The sequence below is a fragment of the Myotis myotis genome, unplaced genomic scaffold, assembly GCF_014108235.1.
Source record: "Myotis myotis isolate mMyoMyo1 unplaced genomic scaffold, mMyoMyo1.p scaffold_m19_p_4, whole genome shotgun sequence".
In the NCBI taxonomy this organism is placed as follows: Eukaryota; Metazoa; Chordata; class Mammalia; order Chiroptera; family Vespertilionidae; genus Myotis; species Myotis myotis.
Genome location: NW_023416346.1, coordinates 51,485,075 through 51,502,335, shown reverse-complemented (window position 1 = coordinate 51,502,335; position 17,261 = coordinate 51,485,075). Strand labels below are relative to the sequence as shown.

The 17,261-nt window shown below is 42.8% G+C and overlaps 1 protein-coding gene across 5 annotated transcripts in view; it reads right to left on the bottom strand.

Annotated features, from left to right (window-relative positions):
• The window catches only part of ACSL4 (acyl-CoA synthetase long chain family member 4), an 88,401-nt gene extending 72,432 nt beyond the window's left edge, over positions 1–15,969 (bottom strand). For 2 of the 5 annotated variants that reach the window (XM_036303983.1, XM_036303984.1), the window contains exon 1: positions 15,763–15,961. The gene's annotated coding sequence lies outside the window, so the exon portion shown is untranslated. Of the gene's footprint in view, positions 1–15,762 lie in introns of all 5 variants that reach the window. The other 3 variants (XM_036303981.1, XM_036303982.1, XM_036303980.1) reach the window with 2 other exon arrangements.
• Between the last annotated feature and the right edge of the window lie 1,292 nt (positions 15,970–17,261).

Here is a 17,261-nt window from a genome sequence, read left to right as displayed (position 1 = left end):
CATTATACACTACAGGGCTTCTCACTATGTATACAGTAAATCCTCACTTAACATCATTGATAGGTTCTGCAACTTTAAGCAAAGCCATATATGAGCAAAATCACTGTTACTCACAAAGTTATAATAAAGCGGCATTGAACTAAATGATGCTATTTAAGGACCTGCTATATATACTAGTACACTTAGCTTAAGGAACCCCATAGACTAAAACTTGCTTTCAAAATATGTGTCTAAAGTACAAACTAGAGTTGAGATTACTGGTTTTCAAAACTCGGGGTCCACTTGGCTTAAACCTGTGGTCGGCAAACTGCGGCTTGCGAGCCACATGGGGCTCTTTGGCCCCTTGAGTGTGGCTCTTCCTAAGCCTTAGGAGTACCCTAATTAAGTTAATAACAATGTACCTACCTATATAGTTTAAGTTTAAAAAATTTGGCTCTCAAAAGAAATTTCAATCATTGTACTGTTGATATTTGGCTCTGTTGACTAATGAGTTTGCCAACCACTGGCTTAAACCATAAATTCACTGTCACCTGCTCCTCCTTTGGTAATGCCCTAGTATAGCACCCACCTCCTCTTTCCTGTCAGAAGTACCCTAAGCAACATGTACCTTCGAACAAGGGCAGGGAGGGAGCTGGTGAATGGTCTTCGTTAGTTGGGGTGAATTAAAAACAAGATAGTAAGCACAAACTTTCTCTGTAAAAAGGTTTGAAAATAAACTATATCTTTAGGATTAGGGGGCCTTTAAAAAAGAAAAAAGATCAGCTGTCTGAAAATTTTGTTAGGAAGAAATCTCCTATTTTACAAAAGTTAGCATTGTGACCATAAGCCAATCACTCCACACCAACATTTAATGTAACCAAAGAACAACTGCGTAAGTGCAGGACACCACTGAGATAAGACAGGGATTGGAGGGCGATTACACTGGAATGTTCTCCCAAAGGCCAGAGATGCCACCTTTGTAGACCCCCATGGAGCTAGGATTCAAGACAGTTAGCAGGGCTGATGCAAGTGTATTTTTATCCCCACTGAATACGTGGTACTCTTGGGGCTGCCTATGTGTATATAGGGCATGCTCTATTTTCCGATAGCAAGGGAAACCTTTATTCTGAACAATAATGACTGATCACTATTTCAGTGGTAGCAGCTCTTCCCATTTCTCCAGGTTCTCTTTGATGACTCATCACTCAGGTACCTCCAGGGCAGTGGTCCTTCAAAACCCTATCATTACTTTTTTATAGTATAAAAATACTTTAAGCACATAGGTAATAAACAGAACACCTAAGAGAAAACAGGTATTTCACCATACCTTATACTGCATTAACTTCATAACCACTAGAATCCACCATTAATGTTTTCCACATTTCTCTAATAATCTACATCTCACATGCTCCTCTCATTAATCATGTCAGGAATAGGGAACCCCTATCCTGACTTCCCCATATTATCAGCTAATTTGACAGTGCCTCTGAGAGAAAAATCCTCATGCTGTAACATCAATTCCAAAAAGCCAAGAAGCACAGCCTTAGAGATCAGAGATACTGTTTCAAATGCCATAATAAAAACACAAGTTACCGAACCGGTTTGGCTCAGTGGATAGAGCGTCAGCCTGCAGACTCAAGGGTCCCAGGTTCGATTCTGGTCAAGGGCATGTACCTTGGTTGCGGGCACATCCCCACTGGGGGGTGTGCAGGAGGCAGCTGATCGATCTCTCTCATCGATGTTTCTAACTATCCCTCTCCCTTCTTCTCTGTAAAAAAATCAATAAAATATATATATAAAAAAACAAATTGCTAACTAGCCTTCATATTAACATCACTCTCTACATGGTAGACTCTTCTTTTATAAAAGACTACTGAATCCATGGAAAAGTATTAAAGTATCAAAGTTTTCAATGTAAAGTAAGGTATTTCTCTCTCCTCTCTCCTCTTCTTTCTCTCTCTCTCTCTCTCTCTCTCTCTCTCTCTCTCTCTCTCTCTCTCTCTCTAATAATTAAAGCATAATATGCAAATAGACTGAACGACCAAACAGCAGAATGTCCAGACGACCGTCCTATGACATGTACTGGCTCCAGGCCAGCCAAGGCGAATGGGATGCAATTGGTCAGGGGCCGGGGGGGCCCAGCCATTGCCCCACAATCACCCCACAGAGGGAGGCCCAGGCCACCCTCTGCCAGGCGATCAATCACAGAGCCCTGTGATCAATCGCCTCAAAGAGGGAGGCCCAGACTTCCCGACCCGGCGGTGTTGCCACAGGTGGGTGGGGCCTCCCTCTGCAGGACTATTGATCTGGGAGCCCCATGATCAATTGCCCTGCAGAGGGAGACCCAGGCCAGCCAAGCAATCGCACCCCACACCTGCCACAGGCAGAGGGAGGCGACTGGTGGCGGGGGAGGGGGGCAGCACTGCACAGATGGCAAGCAGTGGCAGCGTTGGGGGTGGGGCCAGCTGCTGGCAGCAGGGGAAAGGAAAGCCCCGATAGCCCCTGATCAATAGCCCTTGATGGCCAGCCAGGACTAGGGACCCTACCCAAGGGGTCCCGGAGTGTGAGAGGGCGCAGGCCAGGCTGAGGGACACCTCCCACCTCTGTGCACTAATTTTGTGCATCGGACCTCTAATATATATCTCCTATCTAATAATAGAGAAACATGGTAATTAACCATAACTTCACTACCCTTCCCATTGGCTAATCAGCGAGATATGCAAATTAACTGCCAATCAAGACGGCAGCGGGCAGCCAGGCAGCTGAACCGAACAGGAGGCTTGCTTGCTCCAGTGATGGAGGAAGCCAAGGTTCCCCGCCTGCCGCTGCCGGCCTCTGAGCTGCACTCTAAGAAACACTGTTGCAATTATAGAAGCTAAACAAACCCCAGAAACCTGCTTTCAGCCAACCGGGCCTCAGAGCTGGAGCTGCAACAGTGTTTCAATTATAGAAGCCAAACAAACCCAGATGCCTCCTTTCAGCAGCCAAGGTCTCAGAGCTGGAGCCGAGCCTCAGAGCTAAAGCCAGCTCTCAGTTCCAGTGACAGCCACAGAGGGTAAATAAATCCCAGAATAAAAAAAAAGAAAAAAAGGAGAGGTTGGGAGCTTCAGTTGCCCGCCAGCCTGAAAACGGCCCTCAGCCCCTCACCCAGACTGGCCAGGCACCCCAGTGAGGACCCCCACCCTGAAGGGGGTGTGACCAGCTGCAAACAGCCATCATCGCCTCATCCAGGCTGGCCAGGCACCCAAGTGGGGCCCCCACCCTGATCCGGGACACCCTTGCCCCCACCCATGCCCCAGGCCTCTATACTATATAGTAAAAGGGTAATATGCCTCCCAGCACTGGGATCAGCGGAGCCACGAGGCCTCCTGGCACCGGGATCAGCGGAGCTGCGAGGCCTCCTGGCCTTGGATCAGCGGAGCCTCGAGGCCTCCTGGCACCGGGATCAGCAGAGCCATGAGACCTCACTGCCTCAGTGTCAAGCGGAGCCGTGAGGCCTCCCAGCACTGGGATCAGCGGAGCGGCGAGGCCTCCTGGCCCCTGGAGCAGCGTGACAGGGGGCAGTGCCCAAACCCCCTGATCGCCCTGTGGCTCAGTGTGTGACAGGGGGTGGGGCCACAACCTCCCTATCCGCTCTGCTCTGTTCGTGACAGGTGAAGGTGCCCCAACCCCCTGATCAGCCCTGCTCTGTGCCTGATGGGGGGAGCTCCCCAACCCCCTGATAGGCCCTGCTCTGTGTGTGACAGGGTAGAGCTGCAACCTCCCCATCTGCCCTGCCCTGAGTGTGACAAGGGGGAGTGCCCCAACCCCCTGATCTGCCCTGCTCTGTGTGTGACAGGGGGCGGTGCCCCAACTCCCCTATCGGCCCTGCTCTGTGCATGACAGGGGGGAGCTCCCCAACCCCCTGATTGGCCCTGCTCTGTGCGTGACAGGGGACGGTGCCCCAACCCCCCTGATGGGCCCTGTTCTGTGTGTGACGGGGGTGACGCCGCAACTCCCCAATCAGCCCGACCTGGGACTGCACCTAGGGATTGTGCCTGCCCTCTGCCACCCGGGAGCAGGTCTAAGCCAGCAGGTCGTTATCTCCCGAGGGGTCCCAGACTGTGAGAGGGCACAAGTGGGGCTGAGGGACAGCCCCCCCCCAACCAGTACACAAATTTTTGTGCACCAGGCCTCTAGTATGTATGTGTGTGTGTGTGTATCCTATATAATAAAAGGCTAATATGCAAATAGACTGAACAGTGGAACAACTGAAAAACTGGTCACTATGACATGCGCTGACCACCAGGGGGGCGCATGCAGAATATGGCGGGCATTGGCAGCAGGTGGCAGAGCACGGAACATTTTGTGTGTCAGCCACAGTGGGATGGTGGAACAGGTGAGTGGGGGCGCCAGACCAAGGTGGGGCGCCAGTTGCTATCATCAGGGCAAGCCTCTGGTGGTTACTGAAAATTATTTATCAGCGGGTGCGAGTGGCGGCTTCCGGCCCCAATCATCCCTGAGGGCTTCTCCACCTTCCCTACTCCTGAGGGGCTATCAGAGCCAGTAGCAGTCACTCACACCCACTGCCAGTGCTGGCCCTGCTTGCACCCGCAGATGGCGCCGGAGCTGCCGCTCGCACCTGCTGATGGCACTGGGTGCCAGTCCCAATCGTCAGTGGGTGTGAGCAGCAGGTGTGAGCAGCGGCTGCCAGCCCTGATCGCCCCTGAGGGCTTCTTCACCTCTCCCTGCTCCTGAGGGGTGATTGGGGCAGTACCTGCTGCTCTCACCTGCTGATGGCGCCGGCCCCACTCGCACATGCTGCTGGCACAGGCCCCAATCACTCTGAGCCGTCAGCGGATGCAAGCGGGGCTGGCGCCATCAGCGTGTGGGAGCAGCGGTAGCGAGGCTGCCGGCAGACAGGGGGCCAAGGTGAGAGGGGCCGGGCGGGGGCACAGAGGAAGGACCAAGACCTGCCCCTGTGCCCACCACAGCTTCGTGGCTCACAGTTCCTTTCAAGGTGCACGAATTCATGCATTGCACTGGGCCCCTAGTGTGTGTGTGTGTGTGTGTGTGTGTGTGTGTGTATGTGTGTTTGTGTGTGTATATTATTGATTTCAGAGAGGAAGGTAGAAGGAGAGAGAGAGAGAAACATCAATGATCAGAGAGAATCATTGATCGGCTGCCTCCTGCACGTCCCCTACTAGGGATCAAGCCTGCAACCCGGGCATGTGCCCTTGACCAGAATCAAACCCAGGACCCTTGAGTCCACAGGCCAATGCTCCATCCACTGAGCCAAACTGGCTAGGACAAGGTATTTCACTCTTAAGAGCAACAGATAAATATGAAGATTTTATAATGAGTCTTCAGTTTAATTAATGTTTCTAGATAATATGAGAGCAGAATATAAATATATACTTGCCCAAATCAAACTTGGTTTCCAACACAGTACTCTTAATATTCAATTTTATATATCATAGACAAAGATTCATGTTTCTATAGATAGATAGATTTTCTTTACTTTCATAAGTTGTAAATGAATACAACTAGGCCAGTGGTCGGCAAACTCATTAGTCAACAGAGCCAAATATCAACAGTACAACGATTGAAATTTCTTTTGAGAGCCAAATTTTTTAAACTTAAACTATATAGGTAGGTACACTGTTATTAACTTAATTAGGGTACTCCTAAGGCTTAGGAAGAGCCACACTCAAGGGGCCAAAGAGCCGCATGTGGCTCGCGAGCCACAGTTTGCCGACCACGGAACTAGGCCCTCACCTTTAACAAAAATTAGAGCATTTGGTTTTTCCTTGAACTGAAAATACTGTTCAAGTTCAGTTTAAAATCTTCATTAAAACCAAACTCCACCCAAATAAGATTCCTAATGACATTTTAATGTGTTTCAATTATTCATCATTACTAATAATTACAATTTAACTTGAATTTAACCAGGTGGTATGTATCAACTAGACCTTTTGTGTTATCCATACACACAGTTAAATTCAAGTCAGAACTGAACTGGTTCAACATTGAGAAATTAAAAATTCCTTAGTTATTTACTTTTGGTGACCAGGACTTTTTTAAAAAGATTACATAGTTTGTTCTAGAGACCAGTTATTTTAACTAGAATAGAGCACTATATTTACATGGCACCATGTTGTTCTTTTCTCACCAAGATGTCTTTTTCACTTATTCAGAGTTACCAATCATGAAAGATGTTTACAATACAGTGTCAAGTTAAAGTAAAGAAGTTACAAATCACTGTGTACAACACGGGTGGGTAATGTCCAGCCCACAGGTCACATGAAGCCTGCAAAATCATTTGGTCTGGCCCTGCCAAGGCATTAGGAGTGAGTTCATTAAATGTTTGACTAAATATAACAGGCTAATTTTTAAGCTGATAATTTTGTATGCCCTACGAATGATGTTATAAATATCTAAATGGCCCTTGGCAGAAAAAAGAGAAAAAAGGTTCCCCACTCCTGGTGTATAGCAAGAATGCACTGTGTAGAATGATACATGTTTGCACATGTGTATGCCTATGTGTATATAGGGCATGCAAGTGTCCATGCATGTGTGTACACAAACATGTGTGCACAAGCATATACTGGGATTAGGTGTTTTTCTTTTTCTTTATACTTATACTTTCAACATACAAAATTTAAAAATACAAATGGTATTTTAATGAAGGGAGAAAAGTATTTTTTAAAAATATCTGAGCGCTCATTAAGTACAAGGTACTACACCTCTAGCACGGTGTCATTGTAAAATATACAATGAGGAAAGCAAGTGTCCTCCAGTGTGTAAAAGTTTGATATTATTAATCTGTATAGTCACTATCAAAACAGTCCTTATAAATTTAGAAATACATTGTAGAATGGTAAAGGATAGAAAGTAAAAGAACCCCTAAATGGCTCCTCTGATACTACTCCCTTTTCTGGGCCTCATAGAAATCAGGATTTTAAAAAGATTCCCAGGTGATTCTAATGTGCAGCCAAGGTTGAGAACCACTGCTCTAGAGATTACTGGTGGTATGTATCAAGAGTATTCCATATAACAGCATATTATTATTGAAATCATTCCCCAATTAATGGGTATTTAGGTTACTTCCAAGTTTTCACTGTTATGACCTGTTTCACTACAGTAAAAACTTATGTATACATTTATATACATGTGTGGATATTTCCCTAGAATAGGTTCCTAACAGAATTGCTGGGTAAAAAAAAAAAAAAAGTATATTTAAAAAATAAGAGGATTTTGGTATTCTTTATCAAAAAGTTTAACTATTTGCATTCTCTTTAACAGTGTATAGCACTGCCCAGTTCTTTCTAAAAGTGAATGTTATAGTTTTTGCCAATGGATTTGGTGAAAATGGTGTTGAAAAAAGGAAACAGTAGCCAAAATGGAGTCACTTTTGCTAAACCCATCACCAAACCAAAACTTAATAACTAACTTAATTGTAGTTTCAGTCTCTCCCAGGAGTGGAAATTCAAACCAATTAGTCTGAAATTTCCTGGTCAATGCCAGGATAAAATCTTTGCCATTCCCACCCTGGCCAGTGTGGTTTGGTTGGTTGGGCATTGTCCTGCGCACTGAAAGGTTGCCAGTTCCATTCTGGTCAGGGCACCTGCCTGGATTGTGGGCCCAATTCCAGGTAAAGGTTGTGTGGGAGGCAAACAGCTGATGCTTCACTCTTACATTGATGTTTCTCTCTTCCTCTCTCTTAATGTCTCTCTTTAAAAAAAATCTTAAAAAGTAATCTTTGCCATTCCCTTCCCAACAACAACAAAAAAAGAATATGACCCAGCCTAAAAATAATCGTTTACTTTATTTTACTAATAACATACCTGCTACATCATTGTTCCTATAAAAATCTTTCATTTTGTGCAACCCCTCAGAACACCTGGCTAGTTGCTAGAAGAGATGTTGCTGATTCACAAATCGCTTAATAGAGCCAAATCAAAGCTTCAAATTTACTGGATTGAATTTTGTTCTTTAACAATGGTTTTAATATCCCTAATTACTAACAGTGAATTTTAGTATCCTTTTTTTTATGCATCTTTTTTTTTTTCTGGGAAATGCCTATTTATAACCTCTGCCACGTTTTCAAATGGGTGTCTTTTTTTCTTATTGATTTGTAGGAGCTCTTTATATATCATGGATATAAAGTAGATACCTTTTAATATAATGTTATTTGAAACAGATGATTAGTTAATTGAAAAGGTCAATTAAGATGAATAATCGTAAAAATGCATACGACAAACAAGTCATTTTATCTTGATTTCATTTTATCAGTAGTAAATGTACACTCATTCATCAAACTTCTGATATAGGGCCAAGAAGCCAAAGCTTTTTATTTAACTCTAGGCCCACTGAGTTTAAAGAAATGTAAACAGGAGTCTTAGACAACATAGAACTTCAAAGAACTCAAAACATATTGGCAAAGCACTGAGTAAAGAACACTTTTAAATATTTATATTTATTTTATATGAATCTTTTATCATCTTACCCTAATTGGACAGTAATAACTTGCTTTCTTCAACTCTTTCAAAAACAATTTGTTTTGTATTTTAAAATGAACCTGCTCTGACTGGTGGTGCTCTGTGGTTAGGATGTCAACCAGAGCACCAAAGGGTCATGGGTTTGATTCCCAGTCAAGGGCAAGTACCTGGGTTGCAGGTTTGATCCTGGCCAGGTCGAGGCACATAAGGGAGGCAACCAGTCAATGTGACTCTCTTCTCTCTCTCTCTCTCTCTCTCTCCCTCTCTCTCCCCTGTGCCTCCTTCCCCCTTCCTTTCTCCCTCTCTTCCTCCACCAGTGTGTCAGTGTCCGTCCCTTCTACTCTCTCTAAAAATCAATGGAAAAAATATTCTTGGGTGAGGATTAACAAAAAAGAAATGATCCTAATGTAACTATCACCCAGCTTCAAAAAATATCCATATGTGCTATATTTTATTTCTTTTATATCTCTACACACTCCACACACCCACCATCCCTCATATCATTTGAAGCAAATCCCAGATATCACATCATTTCATCTGTAAACTTTCAGTAAGAACTTCAATTCACTCCCTCATATTTTATCACATTACAAAATATGAAAATAAATGGCAAAAACAGCCAGCATATATAAATTCAGTGATAAAAGCATAGGTTCTACTGATGGGTACACAAGCACACTGGTATACTGGAGATCAGCTTACTAATAGCAAGTGTTCACTGTACAGTTTAATTTAAAAAGAAAATGAAAAGCATCATTTAATGTGGTGAGTCAGTTAAGTGAAAGTCAATTAAATATTCTACTGCATATGTAGAAGCTATTTTCCTCAGTCTGTCATCTGCCTTTTTAACTTTGTTTTGATTGTCTTATGCTTTCCAGACGCTTTTAAAATATATGCTTATATTTTTAAATACACTCTTAATTTATTTTTAGTGTACGATGTGAGATGGAAATCAATTTCTTTCCAAATGTATATCAAATTTCCTAACTCGATTTCCATTTTCAACATCACATATATAGGTCATTTAAAAGAACTAAAGTGTTGCCCTGGCCAAGTGGCTCAGTTGGTTGGAGCATTGTCCCATACACCAAAAGGTTGCAGGTTCCCTCCCTGATTGGGGTGCAATCTATCGATGTCTCTCTCTCTCTCTCTCTCTCTCTCTCTCTCTCTCTCTCTCTCTCTCTCTCCCCCTCACTTCCTCTCTCTCTAAAATCAATAAAAACATCCTCAGGTGAGGATTTAAAAAATAAGAAGTAAAGGGTCAACTTCTAATTTACAAAAGAATGTTATTTTTTTAAACAATAAACCAACAGTCTAAGCACAGCTTGATAGGCTCAAACTACTATGTATTTTTTAATCACATAGCAGTTCTGGGAACAGGAATAACAGCAGTGCCATTCCTGGCTTTCTCATTACCACACTGGCAACAACAAAATCACCCAAGGACATCAGGACCACATAGGCCTCTTTCTGAATCTCACTAATTGCCATACCTGTGAATTTACATTCACAATAAAATAGCCCACACTTGACAACAAATCAACCCTCTTCATCCATTCCTTAATGCTGCTCTTGGACAACAAATAGTGTCTTGTGGACTTAGTAAAGAAAATGAATACACTCTTCCCAACCACAATTTCCCATGGAAACATAACTAAAAGGTACTAAAAGTCGAGGTAAATTTTGTTAAATTTCCTTTATAACATAAAGACTCAAAAAATTTCAAGGTTGTTTTGTCCCTAGGCAAACTTTTTCTGTAAGGACCAGGGATTAAATAGGCTTTTAGGGCCATAGTTCTCTGTTTCAACTTTGAGATTGTAATTTAAAATTTTGAATGCAGAGACAATACAGAAATGAAATGATGTGGCTGTGTTACATCAGAAGTTATACTTTGGATTTCTCATTGTTCTTGTTTCGTGTGTGTGTGTGTGTGTGTGTGTGTGTGTGTGTGTGTTGTTTTGTTTTTGTTTTTACAAAGACAGGTGGTGAGCAAGATTTGGCTATTGTCAGGATTTGGCTAGTCCTTGCATTATACCAATGGTTGATCTTTTTGAAATAGCAATCCACTACCCTAGCTGTACACTTAGTTGAGCAAATATGGTGACATGAAGGGACAAGTAATCATTTCATTACCACCTTACAGAAACAAATACTTTCAAAGTTAATCACTAACTTTTTCCTGTAACTTCTCATATGAGCACATACATTTTCAAATATAAAATTGCAAGTTCCCTTCAAGCTAATATTTTAAAAGATAATTAAAATGAACATTGAGTAGCTACTACAAAAGGAAAACATACAGTTTAGACATACAAATTCAACAGTCTTTCATTCATTATTATGATAGAGTATAAAAAGTCTACTAAGTACATGGTAATGATTTGCAACTTCACTACTCAAAATGCAAAATAAATATCCAAAGTACATTTAAATGAGAACACAACTTCCTTCCCTTTGGGTTATTTACCAAAAACCTTGATTAAAAAAAAAACACACACACAGTTTTGCCAAAATATGTTTAATTTAGAAAGTGAAACCAAAATTCCCTTGGCACATCCTGTGCTTATTTAATTTAAAAATATTAATTTTAACATTTCACTTGACAGCCTTGTAAGGCAGAAATTATATTGTTAAGACATAAAAAGATACAGCCATTTTAATATAGCATGTGTGAGTATGGATTCACATTCTACACAATCAAGACCACTTGTTCACAGGATATATTTGAACTCCAGGATTGTGAAATTAAAAATGTTCAGGCTGCTTAGAAAATTATTGGAATTTCAAGGAATACATTAAATAACAAAAGTATATAGCACCCCTTGACCCCAAAGGCTGATAGATAAAAGAAAAAATTGATAAACTGGGACTCACCAAAATTAAATACTTTTGTACTATGAAAATCCCTGTGAAGATGATGAAAAGGCAAGCTATAGATGGGGGGAATATATTTGCAAACCAGGTATCCAACAGAGGACTAGTATTTAGAATATATAAAGAACTTGTAGAACTCAACAGTATAAAAAGAATATCCAACTGGAAAATTGACAAAAGACATGATCATACAGTTCACTAAAGAGAATTCAGAGATGAGCACATGAAAAGATATTCAACATTATTAGCCATAAAGGAAATGCAAATTAAAACTATGGCAAGATATCACTATACACCTATCAAAATGGCTAAAATATGAAATAGTACCACCACCCAATGCTGGCAAGAATAAGGAGTATTGATATGTTGCTGGTGGGAATGTAAAATAGTAAGCCATTCTGGCAAACAGTTTGGCAGTTCTACATCAAACTAAACATGCAACTAACATACAAGCAGCAATTGTGCTCTTAGGCACCTATCCCAAAGAAATGAAAATTTATATTTACATAAAAAGTACTACATGACTGTTCACAGGAGCTTTATTCATAACAGGTTAAAAAAACCACAGGAAATAGCCAGATGTCCTTCAAAGGGTGAATGTTTAAACAAACTAGTACATCCACACCATGGACTACGACTCAACAATGAAAAGGAACTATCAATACAAGACACATTCCCTGCAGGAATCTCCAGGGAATTATGCTAAGTGAAAAAAAAACCCAATCTCAAAAAGTTACATACTGTATAATGCTATTTATATAGCATTCTTGAAATGGCAAAAGTATAGGCATGTAAAACAAATTAGTGGTTGCCAGGGTCATGGAGGGAGAGAGAGAGAGATGGCTATGGATACAAAATGGTGATGAAACAGTTCTGTATCTTAACTGTGGTGGTAGTTAATACACAGATTTAACCATGTGATAACACTGCATAGAGCTAAATACACACGAAATGTGTGTATGTAAAACTGATGAATTCTGAATCAGATGGATGGAATGTATCTATTTCAATTTCCTTCGTTGTAATATTGTACCACAGTGATGCAAGATGTTACCATTGGAGTAAATTAGATAAAGTGTATCATTTCTTAACAAGTGTTTAAGTATCTACATCTCAAAATAAACAGTTAAAAGAGAAAGAAAAGAGTAAAACAAGCCAGTGAGTGCTAGGAGTGGGGAAAAAGAGCTTTTATTTTTGCTAAAGTCTCAGCAATTAAAAGTTAAGGAAGAAAGAAAAAAAGGAATGCCAAGAAGAGAGTCTAAAGGCTGCAATTAATACTATCACCCACATCTTCCTACCCTGTAGAGCTTCAGTATCCTCAGGACTTTATGTCTGTGATTTGACTGTTATTGTTGTTCCTAAAAATAAACTGTCTATACATATATCTCTACATAATCCCCACCTCTATCACTATCATCCCAGATTAAACTCATAGGGTAGGGCTTGTCTTAACCATCATATCCTGGAGACTGGCACAAAAATAAGTGACAGATGAAGGAACAAGGTAAATTAAATGAACAAATAAATGAATGAAAGAGATGCCTGCATATTCTTTTAAAGTTCTTAGTCAATTACAGTTACAAGGCAGTATTTATACATTTCCTTACAAATTTCTAAAAGTCATGAACACTAAAAAAACAAACTGTGGTATGGACCTGGCCTAGTGGCTCAGTTCGTTGGAATGTTGTCCCGTACACCAAAAAGGTTTCAGGGCTGATTCCTGGGCACATACCTAGGTTTGGGGTTTGATCCCTGGTTAGGACACATATGAGAGGCAACTGATTCTCTCTCTCTCTCTCTTTTTCTTCTTCTTCTTCTTCTTCTTCTTCTTCTTCTTCTCTCTCTCTCTCTCTCTCTCTCTCTCTCTCTCTCTCTCTCTCTCTCTCTCTCTCTCTCTCTCTCTCTCTTTCTCTCTCTCTCTCTCTCAGCATATCCTTGGATGAGGGTTATAGAAAATAAGTGTGTTATGCACACTGCGCACATTTTACTTACAAAAAGAAATGAGCAATACCTGACTTTTTGTAAAATGCTTCCCAATTTAGAGATCTCCACACATAGCGTAATCATTTGCTAAGAATGGATTAAGAATTATGTATATATAAATTGGAACTAGTATATGCAGATCTTTGAGAAAAACATCCTAAACAACTGGTATAACTAAGTATATATGGCACAACCTTGATGCAAATGGCATCAGATAGACATATATATGTGTCCATATATATAGTATATGAACAAAGAATGCAAATTGGGGGACTTATGGATCACTCTGTCAACCATCAAGACGCTTTTACAAATACAAAAACTAAGAGAGGTAAAGTTACTTGCTCAAGGTTATACAATTAGCTAGAACTGGAACTGAATCTGAGCCTCTCCAACACCTCAATTCATTTCTCACTAAATATGGCAAGACTCTCATTTCCCCTCCCATTCCACTCCTACCCAAAACAATTAAAGAAAAAAAGGAAAGACTCATGGACCTAGACAACAGTATGGTGATTGGCAGAGGGAAAGGGGGGTGGGGGAGGTAGAAGAGGATATAGGGGGATAAATAGTGATAGAAGGAGACTTGACTTGGGGTGCTAAACACGCAATACAATATACAGATGATGTGCTACAGAATTGTACACCTGAAACCTACATAATTTAATTAACCAATGTCACCCCAATAAATTCAATTACAAAAACAGAAACAAATCTTAATATAAATCATTTTTTATTATTTTTAGAGAGAGATGGGAAGTGAGGGGAGAGAGGGAGAGAAAGAGAGAGGAAGAGACATTCATTTGTTGTTCCACTTATATATGAATTTGGGATCAAGCCCGAAACCATGGTGTGTCAGGGCGGCAATGCTCTAACCAACTGAGCTACCAGGCCAGGGCTAAATTACTTATTTTTTAAATAGGGTTTTTAAAAGGATGGGGGTAAACTGAATTTACTCAAGCTTTTCAGTGTTTCATTACACTGTCTGTGAACTTTTAGTTGTCAAATTACTCTCACATCAGAACAATAAGGTGCTTTATTCTATGGTGCAAGTACTATACTAACAGTTTAATGTTTCATCCTTCACTTAAATGGCTGAGAGGGTGTTAACTCTTACAGAAGTCTTACATATCTTGCACTTTACCAGCTTCAATGAAAAATATGAGCTATTTTACAATTCAAGGAAGAGGCTTTCACTATTAAAATCTTGACTGATATGCTCATGGACATTACTGTAATTGAATCTCCACTTGCATGCAGCCTTAGGTATCAGAAACAGTTAAGCCCTGGCCCAGTAACACAGTTGGTTAGAGCGTGGTCTGATCCACTACGGTTGAAAGTTTGATCCTGATCAGGGCACATACAAGAAACAACCAATGAATGCATATATAAGTGAAACAACAAATCGATGTTTCTCTAAAATCAGTAAATAAAAACTTAAAAAAACTAATTTTAGAGGCAAAGTACAAGAAAAACTAAAGTGACAAGCAACTACTGGGAAATGGCTGATTAAACCATAAAGCAGACTGCTTACTTTTTCAATGGGATTCATATAAATGCCATTTTGTCCTTGTTCTGCATCTCACAGCAGTGATGATTGATTTTTTTTTTTAAGGTCAAAGAGCGAATAGAGCAAATTCATTACGAGAGGGTGGAAAAAAATGCCTTTGAAGGAGGATATGCTGGAGTGAAGAGGAGAAATGACGTCTTATTTAAAATATGTAACCCCTTGATGGGGGTTAGGCAATGAATCATATTCTCCTCGATTTTTCTATGTGCTATAGTAATCCGCCACAGTTCTTTCTGTTGGGTACTGGAATGAGAGGATGAGGAAGTGAATAAAGCTAATACTAAATATATAGCACTCACTGAGGACAAGAATATAGAAAGAACGGGGGGGGGGGGAAATAAGAGCATGCTTCTGCTAAAATCCAGCTGTTTTCTACCATATGTAACAATACGGAAGCTAAGAGGATAGTGAAAACCAGGGCATCCCTCACATTAGAAGGGCGGATGCTTCTAAGGTAAGAGACCCGCTTACCCTCAGATATATAGAGCGAGCCAGAGGGGACAAAATGGAGTTGAGGTCTAGGGACGCCCTAAAGGTCGTTGGGAAGCCTGGCAAGCTCTTGGTGTGCCCCTTTGGAAAAGGGCATGGCAAAGGATAGTACCCCGATCAGGAAGATGCCTGTCTCTCTCCGGGAATGGTGAGCGGCAGAAGAGGCAGCCCAGGGTCTCGAGGACCCCAGACTTCAGTAAAGGGGAAGATGTAGAAATCTCGGGGATCTCTCCGGCCCCGGGGGAGGCGGGCGGATAGTCGCTGGGGTTCAAAAAGAAATGGAGCCGATTTCGGGAACGGGAATAGGAACGTTCGCTCGACCGCCTCTGGGCTCAGATGTCGGACGGTGGCGCCGGGCCGAAGCCTCACCAGCGGGGGGTTACTCACCGGACGCGTTACCCACGGCGATCTCGCAGCCGGCAGGCGCCAGGCCCTCGGGGAGCTGGCGGGAAGGAGCGGCGAGTCCGCTAGCGCTGAGGCGAGGAGCGGCGCGCCGGGGAGGCCGGAGAAAAAGCCGCAGCGGCGCGCGCGCACCCCAACGACCGGCGGAGGCGGAGGCGGAGGCGGGGCGAGGAGCGGCGGAGCGAGCCCGGAAAAAGACGCGCCTGGAGGGGCGGGCGGAGTCGGGGCGCGCGGTGGTGAGGCTGCGGCAGCCGAATCGCTGGCGCCCATGGCTCGGCCCACCCACGCTTTTGCCTCCGCTCGCCCGGGACGTCAGCCGGGGAGGCGGGGCCGGGCGGGCACCCAGCGCGAGGGAGGGGGCGCTGCGGCGAAGCTGCACAGGCTAACGGCGCCCCGCAGGCTCGCCGCAGGGTCTCCACTCCCGCGCTTCCTAGTCGCTGCTGCCGGGCTGGCTGGCCGCGTTATCCCGTGTGTTTTCAAGCTCTGCGCCTGGCTGGTTTCGGCGAAGTGCAGAACCGGCCCAAGCCAGCACCTGTGCTGGCTTCCCAGCATGAAAGTTCCTCTCAGGTCATCTTCCAGCTGCCCTTTAAAGAGAATTCATCTTTGGATTCACTACCCTTCCTATGGAGAGAGATCTTGCCGAGCAAGGACACCTTGCTCCTCCAAGCCTGAGCTAATGCCTGCAGCTTCCATTTATCTCGCCTCTCACTGCGTTAAGACCCCCGCCCCGCCTGCTGATGAAATATCACAAGGATGCAGGGTTTTCACTTTATGCCTTTCGTATCCACGATGCTGCAAGGAAAAGCCACTGCAGCGCTCTGATATCTCGCTGGACCTGATCGTTGCTTATGGGCCGGTCCTACAAATACTGTTCCTAAGAGATTTGAGAAATTGCTGTTAAAATAAAATTCCGGCAAACTGTCGCTGGACTTCAACAGGAACAGATCTTAATTGCAAATGAGCCACGACAAACTGCTAAGAATGTATCATCAAAAACAATAAGAATAAAGCGCCAGTATTCTTCCAGTTTCCTGATGCAGAATGGAAGACTAGCTTCCTCTTCCTGCTAGTAATTGACATTTCATTTCACTTGCTATTTTCATTTTCCATAGAATTACCAGAGGTAACAACATGCATGTGTGTCTCACCGCCTCAACTAGAGTCATTCTAAAACGTTAGTTTGCATCTGAATCCTCTGGGGTGCTTGTTAAAATATGGGTGCCTGTATCTACAACGCCAATGTATTGCATTCAGATATGAGTGGGGCTGAGAAATTTGAATTTTTAATGTTTTATTGATTTTAGAGAGGAAGGGAGAAAGATAGAAACATCAAAGAGAGAGTCATTGATCTGCTGCCTCCTGCATGCTCCACACTAGGGATTGAGCCCACAACCTGGGCATGTGCCCTGACCAGGAATCGTACTAGTGACCTCTTGGTTCATAGGTGAACGCTCAAGCACTGAACCACACCGCCAGGGTGAAAT